Source organism: Mus caroli, chromosome 15 (genome assembly GCF_900094665.2).
Source record: "Mus caroli chromosome 15, CAROLI_EIJ_v1.1, whole genome shotgun sequence".
Classification (NCBI taxonomy): Eukaryota; Metazoa; Chordata; class Mammalia; order Rodentia; family Muridae; genus Mus; species Mus caroli.
The window spans coordinates 65,238,448-65,246,747 of record NC_034584.1 but is presented as its reverse complement, the minus strand read 5'-3'; the positions used below and the strand labels follow the sequence as shown (position 1 = coordinate 65,246,747).

The window sequence follows — 8,300 nt, the reverse complement described above, 5'->3', positions numbered from 1 at the left end:
TCTCTCTCTCTCTCTCTCTCTCTCTCTCTCTCTCTCTCTCTCTCTTTCTTTCTTTCTTTCTTTCTTTCTTTCTTTCTTTCCATCCCAGATGTTGCCCACCCACTCCTGATACCCCCACATACAGAGATCCTCTCTCTCCTCCCCTCCTCTTCTGAGAGGGTGGGCCTCTTGGGTAGCCTCCCACTCTGGTGTATCAATATTAGGCACATCTTCTCCCACTAAGACCAGGCAAAGCAGCCCTGTTGGGGAATGGAGCCTAACAGTGGGAACCTGGAACCAGAAGAGACTACCTTCTATAGCCAGGCAGGAACCCTAGTGGAGAGGTAGACACCAACCCACCCATAAAACATTCAACCCAAGATGTGTCTTGTCTATAAGAAATGCAGGGACAAAGATGGAGCAAAGAAGAAAATGTTAATCTACCAGGTGGGGGCCACCTGAAAAGCTTTAGGCCACACCCCCTCTGCAGGTGGAGCAGCACCAGGTGAGAGGAATGAGATGAATCTCAGGACAGTATTTCCAGGTAACATGGAGAAGGAGCGTGTATATTCTTCCTTTCTTCTTATGGCCTGAGATTTGATTTACAATAACTTGACTGCTTTGAACGTCCTCTGGTGGGGTAGGGATGGAGAAGCAGTGTGTAGGGGGGGTCTGCGAGCTAAAATGAGGCTCCTTCATGAGGTGACTGGAACCCAAGAGTGAAAACCAGGATCAGAACCTGGAGAGGACATGGGCTATTCAATTGTGCCTCAGAGACATCTGGTATGCTGAGTTCTAATTATTTCTGCAGTTGAGCAAACAACCAGTATGGTTAGCAGCTTTAGAGCAGGAACATCCTTGATTGAGGACTTTGGTTTTTGGTGTGGTTAAGTCAGATGTTCTGGCCTGTTTGACATTAAGGAGGAGTTGCTTTGGCTGTGATCTTCTTGAGGAAGCTCCACACCCAGGTTCTCTCAATTGTTATAAGGATTCAGTTAAAACAGGCTGTTATCCCAAACCTTTTTCTTGCCTCCTCTCTACAGCACAGTTTACAAAATGGGACCTGACTTCTTTCCTTTTGCATCAGGACCAGTAAGAATCAGCAAGCCAAGCAGAAGCAGAAGGCTTGTATGGTGTCTTATCTCAGGAGAGGATTACACAAGGGCTCCTCTACAGGGTTAGGGCCATTGGAGCTATCTCAGGGTCAGCTTATCACAGTGCACTTTGCATTCAGTAATCACTGAAGTCCTAGGGCAGGCTCTTCTTATGCCACTAAGATCGGCTCTTTTAAACTTTTTTTTTATTTTCCTGGAGCACTTCCAGATAGCATCTGAGCCCCATGTACAGAGAAGGGCTTGGTGCTTGCTTTCTCAATCTGCCATGCACATTGAAATAGCTCTGTGTAGTACCCAGGAGCTTCTGGTCATGATCCTTGTACCACAGAGATGCCCATGCCCATCACCAGCATAAAAGACCACACAGCACCACTAGGCTGTTAAGGGCAGACTTTCATGTCAGCTGGGCTGTGAAGGCTTATGTGAACTCTGCACTGTTTGGGTTTTCATTGAGAGTGGAATGAGCACTTGGGAGCAGCATCTTGGGACATCAGGCTTCAAGTGTGGAGTTTCAGCCCCATCTTTTTCTGCCATGAGGTCTAGGACAAGTGTCTAAGGTTCCTTGTGTCTTGGTTTCCTTATCTTTGATAAAGAAATTTTCTTCCTTTGTGATAGGGACTTGAGGATGGTATGGCTGGTGAGCAACAAGATTTGATCTGTGGTGAGTTGTCCTGGCCATGCTCACTATCATTATTACTTGAAGATATTTCATCTTCTAAGAAAGACCAAGGTATTCCTCATTGCTAAGTACCCTCATTGCTAAGACCGAGTTGAGTACTACAAATCTCTGTGTTCCTAGGAACAGAAGTTTGGTTCTATCTGGATGTCCCAAGTACCTTAGGTAGCAATTAGCTGTGGAGCCTTAGCTCTTTCTCATTTCTCTCATTTTCCATTTTGTTTGTGCATAAGAATGCTATTGCTGGAAGAACACTACCCTCCCTTCCCTGGAGACAGGGAGACAGAATACAATTGGCAACTGTTAGTGACTGGGCATCCTTGATACATTATGCAGATTTGTGGGGACATGTCTTCAAGTCCACCCAGCAGAAATTCCCAGAATGCAGGCTTGCCTCGAGGAAATCTGCCACTTAAGCCCCACAATTCTCAGAAATGATGGGGTGAGCTTGACATGGTGGCTCCGCCCTGAGATATATTATCCACAAATGGCATTTCTTACTTGTCTGTTATATTCACCACCTGGCTCCAGAGAGAGGAGATACAGCTGCTTCCCATCTCTATAGGAAAACACTTCATTAGACAGCAGACACATCCTGGGATGTCCCAGGCCTGGGCCATGTCAGTACTGGGCCAAAGGCTGTTTTTCTCTCCATTGTTTAAGAGGAAAAGATTACAAATGGAAAACATACCTGAGACTGGCATTTGACTCAGAGCTTGAGTAAGTCAACATATGGGGTCCTCTTAAGCTTGAAGGTGTCTCTGGAGAGATGAATAAAGTACTGTGTCTCTCTTATGTGGTTTCTCATTATGCATATAGTTACACTTCTACCGTTATTAGCTATGGCATAAGTTTGTGGTGGAGGGGGCCAAGACTCAGAATATTTTAATGATTTTTCTCAGAGTGACAGAGCTGTCAGATCAGGCTTTCTCGGGGTGTACTATGGACAGGTGACAGTCCTGCATAATAAGAGTTCCATCATCTGAGAAGGCAATAATGAATTCTGTTCTAAGTCTGCTTTGTAGTATCTTATAGGAAAATACCATGCCACAAGTTTTGACAAGCCCTGCAGTCCAGCAATTGATTCAATCCAATATTCCCCAAATCTCGCTGAGCACAGCAACCCTTTTATTTTTAAATGCTAAATTATCTTTTAGTCTATAACATATCAGATTTACAACATTATAAGTAAGTAGTCAGGGGACCCTTGTGGCACTGCTTGGACCCCCCTTTTATGAACTTCCAAGTCGTTCATTAGCATGTTGTCTGTAGAATTCTGTTGGAGGTTGGTGGTTCAGCTCTGGAAAGTCACCATCAATCGAAAATCAACTGAAAATAGAAGGTTGGCCCTTATGCTAGTACTTCTCATATATTGTGGATGTTTGGAACAAGACACAGGGTAGCGAGGATCATTTGCTTAAAATTAGGGAACTAGGCCCCTTTTCCTGAGTCTGGAATATGTCTTGGTATAGCCCAAGGACAAAGAGCTCCCTGACTTAGGCAGGCTTACATAAAGACTGGGCAGCAGGCATGAAGAAACTAAAGGGGATTCCACACAGGCAGCTCCCTCTCTCCAGCTATCAGGAGTGGGTGTCTGACCTACTTGTTCTTCACTCATTTCCCCTTTCCTCCCATTCTTCCCTTCCTCCCACTTGCTTCCAGTAGAGGTGGGTGGAGGGTGAGGTTGGGATAAACTAGGCAGGTACTGAGGAATGGCCCATGGGAACAGCACTCAACCTCTATTCTGAAGCTGACTCTGGGTGCTTCACTCTCCTGTGGTCCACACATTCAATTTTGCAGCACTCTGTCCCAGTAAGGCTCCAGGTCAGTGCAGAGAGTCTGCTCTGTGGATACTTGCCTTGGCCACTTGCTTTCCTCACCCAGTTTGCCTTAGTCCACTTCGTGTGGCAATGACTGAATATATAAAGCACAGGGATGATAAACAAAAGGGCTCTATTCAGTTCACAGTTCCAGAGCCAGTAAAAGCCAGTATTAGGGTGCTGTGTTTTTCAAGAGTCTTACTGGTGTGTTACAATGTGGTAGAGGACCTCACTTAATGAAACAGAAACAACATTGAAACTTGCATTTCTTGTCTTTCAAAACCCTCTAATTTCATTGTAGGCCCCATTTCCACTAGCATATTCAATCCTAATTACTCCAAATGCCCCTACAAGCAATTTTGGGGATTATGCTTCCAACATGTGAATGATCCTATCCAAGTACTGCTTTTTTTTTTTTTTCTGGCACAAAGTCCAGCACTGAGATTCCCACTTCCCCAGCATCTGTGCATCCACTTGACATGTGCTAGATTGTTACATAGTGCTAGACATCTAGACATGCTGTATGAACTCTAGAGGATAGGTATCAATGGAAACTAGTGACTGGAGGATGGCTTTGCTTAGAACAGTGCTAATGGAAGCACCCAGGCTTTGGGGAAGCAATGGAAAGTGTACTTGTGAATGAGGGATTCACTTTAAGGGGGAATTAAAAGTGTGTGTTTACCTAGACAATTTCAGATGATGGTGATATGTGTTGGCATCTATTTACCACTTTCCTAGACTATGTCTTTGCTTCCAAGGAGACTAAAGACTCCTTGTGAGATGACAGGCTTTCCTTCTGTTTCTGTGTGGCATGTTCTAGAGTTGAGGTTGGTTTAACCTGACATGGATATTTTGGTTGAGAATTTTGACATGAATGAAATTACACACCAGGAGTCCGTGTCAGTCAATTGCAAATTAATTGTCATCCTAGGGAGTTAGTAAGTGCTGTTGAGAGCCAATTCTTTTGTCCAACAGGATTTCACTGTAGACTCTGCTGGCATTGCTCTAGACATGTCTGTTACAGAAGGAAAACCATTTTGTTCAGGATTTTAGACATCAGTATCTTTCCCCAAAGGAACCATTGCAGAGGTCTCTGCCTGTGATCTTTGCAGTCCACAGAAAGGATTTGGTGGTGAAGTCTTAAGACTCCTAATGAAGCAAACCATAAGGCAATGTTTATAAGATCAAGTTTCTCAACTTGTTGATCTTGACCCCTTTGGTAGTCTTTGGACTACCCCTGTGAAAATGGGTTACCTAAGATCATCAAAACTATGATTATTTATGATGTGATTTGTAACAGTGGCAACATTATAGTTATGAAGAAACAGTGAAAGTAATTTTATGGTTGGGAGCGTCGCCACATGAGGAACTTTGTTAAAGGATTGGAGCTTCTGGAAGGCTGAGAATCACTGCCTTTAGGGAAGCCACTGGTTTGTGTGGCCTGGGGCTTAAGGAGTGATTTAGGAGTCCCACATTTTGCAAGGAGTGGTTGGGTGATAGGAGCTTAGTCCTACTTTATATGGATTGGATTTGAACATTACTCTATTGCACTAATAACTAAATCCCTTGTCAGAGCTTTTATTGTCTTATTTGTCAAAGGAGATCACCAATAGTATACTCCTCATAGGCCAGGGTATAAGAGGATCATGTGTGTTAGTTGTGCCCAAATGCTTCTGAAAAAGAAGGGGGATGGGATGTACAAATCTGCTGGAACCTAGACCTTGACTGACACTATGATATGGCAATAAGGACATATACTCCAATTAAAATGAACCCCTGTTATTATGTTAGTTGGGAGATTGGGGTTGATATTCACAAGCAGCATATGACTATGGAACAGGTTTTGATTTAGAATCCTGAACATCTGTTATTCAAGTTCAACTGACAACTTTCTTCTAGTTAATCTTTGAGCAACAAGCTGTCAGAGAATGTACCAATTACATGGTAGAGGAAAGAGAGGCTTAGATTGTAGGTACATAAGTTTGGGTGCTAAACACTTCTAAAAATCAAAGCAAAGTGGTCCATTACATTTTCTAATGATCTGGTCAGTCCTGTGTTATTGGATGCTACAAGCATCTTTACGTCAGAAGTTTAAAACCAAGATGTCAACATGCTGCCTTAGAAGAAATGAATGATGTTCCTCAGTGTGGAGAATTGTATTTTACCCATTCTCTCCTACCCATCAGCCCCTTTCTGTGCCTTCAGGAGCTTCTGGCTACATTTTTCCCCATATCAGATCTTCCCTGGATAGAATTTATTGAAAACTTGGCTCTACCTAAACTCACATGGGATGAGGGAAGGTCCATAAAAGAATTGCTCTGATTACATTGTCCTGTAGCCACATCTGTGAGAGATTATCATGACTGGTGACTGATGTGGAAGGTCTAGATCACTGTGGGGGCATCATCACTAGGCAAACGCAAACATGTCTAGACATTACACAAAAGCTATGCGAGCAAGCCAGTGTTCCCACAATCCTCCCTCCATGGTCCTTATCCTCACATACCTCAGTGATGGATTGTGATCTAAAAGTGTAAGATGCAATAAAACCTTTTCTTCAGGCTGTTTTTATTTACTTATTTAACGTTTGAGTGCTGTGCTGCATGTATACCCACATGTCAGAATGGAGCATCAGATCCTCTTATAGATGGTCATAAGCCACCATGTAGTTGCTGGGAACTGAACTCAGGACCTCTGGAAGAGCAGCCAGTGTTCTTAAATGCTGAACCATCTCACTAACCCTCCAAGCTACTTTTGATCATAGGGTTTATTGTAGCAACAGAATGACAAGGACAAAATTTGTTTTCCATTCTCAGGTTGAGATGAGGTGGATACATCTAACCTCTTTCCTGGGGTTACTGAGTATGGATGATCTTTGTCCATATCTGTGTCACCCAGATGAGCACTGTGCACCTGTACCTTCTCAGTTTTCTGGGGCCTGTAGAGCAGGGAAGGGAGCTAAGTTTTTGATTTTTAAATTGAGCAGATTTGTATGCAATCATCCATAGAAACCCTGCTATTTTTAGAGTATCCTTTTGGTAACAGACCCACATAAATATCCTTGAAAATCCATTCAGTCATTGCTTTTTCTTCTTGGTTGTTTCTCAAATGGGGTCAGAAGGAGACCTGCCAAGTGTTAGATGCCATGCTCAGAGCTCATATATTGGACCATGATCCACCAGCCTCTGATGAGTTCACTGTAGTACAACATCCCATTTCACAGAAGGCATGAAACCAACTGTCACAGGGTCATTGGGCCATAAATAGAAAAAGATGTAGAACTACGGCTTCTCTCTGAGTTTGCATTAATGGGGAATGAGGGAAAGAAGCCAGCTGAAGTTCACATCCAGGTGAACTCTAGTGTCCTGTTCAAGGAGTGTTTAGGGTCTTGAAGCAGCTATCACTTCCTCAGGTGATAAGGATAGATCTAACTTTGTAAGGGTGTGGTTTTAACCATGGCTAAACAGAAGAACCTGTGCAGGGGGAAGGAATCCTTTCTTCTAAGCATAACAAGTTGTGAAAGGTAAGGAATCACAGGATTGCATTTTATGAGGTTGGAAGATGCATTTCTGGTCTGCATAGAAAAAAAATGTATGGACATTGGTTTTGAACTTCAAACTCTTTGAGTTCAGTCAATGGGCAAGATGTTTGACTTGTGGAGCCTTAGCCAGGTCAAAGAACACAATACCAGGTAGTCCCGAATTCAGAACCAAGAAATCATATGAAATGATGGTAACTAGTTCTCTGGGGGAAAGAACAGCCATATATTCCTTTTTACTAGGTTTGGCGTCATGAGTACTTGTTAGTTTTATTTTCTTTCTCTGTCTGCTATACTAAAGCACCCAGGCAAAAGCAATTCAATTTACCTGCTTCTTTCCCATTATGGTGGGAAAGTCAAAGAAGCAGGAGCTTAAGGCAGCTGATCAGATCATATCCACAGTCAGGAGGTGGAAACTGATAAATGTGGGCTCCTGTTCAACGCTGTTGGTTCACTTACACTGTGCAGGATTCCAGCCAGAAAAAGGGCCACTTTACACTGGATGGGTCTTTCCACCTCAAATAGTAGATCAAGACAATTCCACCTAAGCCATTCTAGATTCTGCTAATCACTACAGTGTACAATAGGCTACACAAACATGATGATTCATATTGCATTTTAAATTGGGAGAAAAATCACAAAAGCTATAGTTATCATTTCTACATGCACAATGTATTGACACTGAACACAGCTGCATGGTTGCGCATTCATGTCCCTAGGTTCCCAGTCATTTTCATTGTTTCATGTAGAATCTCACAGCCATGAAGTGATGTCTTTGTTTGCTTTACTATTTCTGTGATCAAATACTGACCAAAAGCAACTTGGAGAGGAAACTGCTTTTGTATCTTTCATAACCCAGGTCACAGTCACTGAAGGAAGCCAAAACAGGAACTCAAGCAGGACAAGAACTGTGCCTAAATCTAATCCCAAGGCCAGAGAGCAGGGTAAGCCTAAACCCTTTCCTTGCACGAATCAGTAAACTGAGGCACCTCTACAGAAAACATGGTACTCTTCATTGCAAGAAATCCTAAGGTTCAGGATTACATCTCCATTATCTTTTGAAAGGCATCAACAAATAATTGCCTGAATTTGTTGAACATGAATGTCCCAGTTTCCTTTCTTGTTTGTGCAATAAAAATGTCCTGACAAAAGCAACTTTAATGTAGGACCTT

At 42.9% G+C, this 8,300-nt stretch overlaps 1 protein-coding gene across 5 annotated transcripts in view; it reads left to right on the top strand.

The window, feature by feature from the left end:
• The window catches only part of Fam135b (family with sequence similarity 135 member B), a 268,014-nt gene that overhangs the window by 64,930 nt on the left and 194,784 nt on the right, over positions 1 to 8,300 (top strand). For 2 of the 5 annotated variants that reach the window (XM_029469992.1, XM_029469990.1), the window contains exon 2: positions 7,988 to 8,072. The exons of the other annotated variants lie outside the window; for them this stretch is intronic. The gene's annotated coding sequence lies outside the window, so the exon portion shown is untranslated. The remainder of the gene's footprint in view (positions 1 to 7,987; positions 8,073 to 8,300) is intronic. 5 annotated transcript variants of the gene reach the window in all.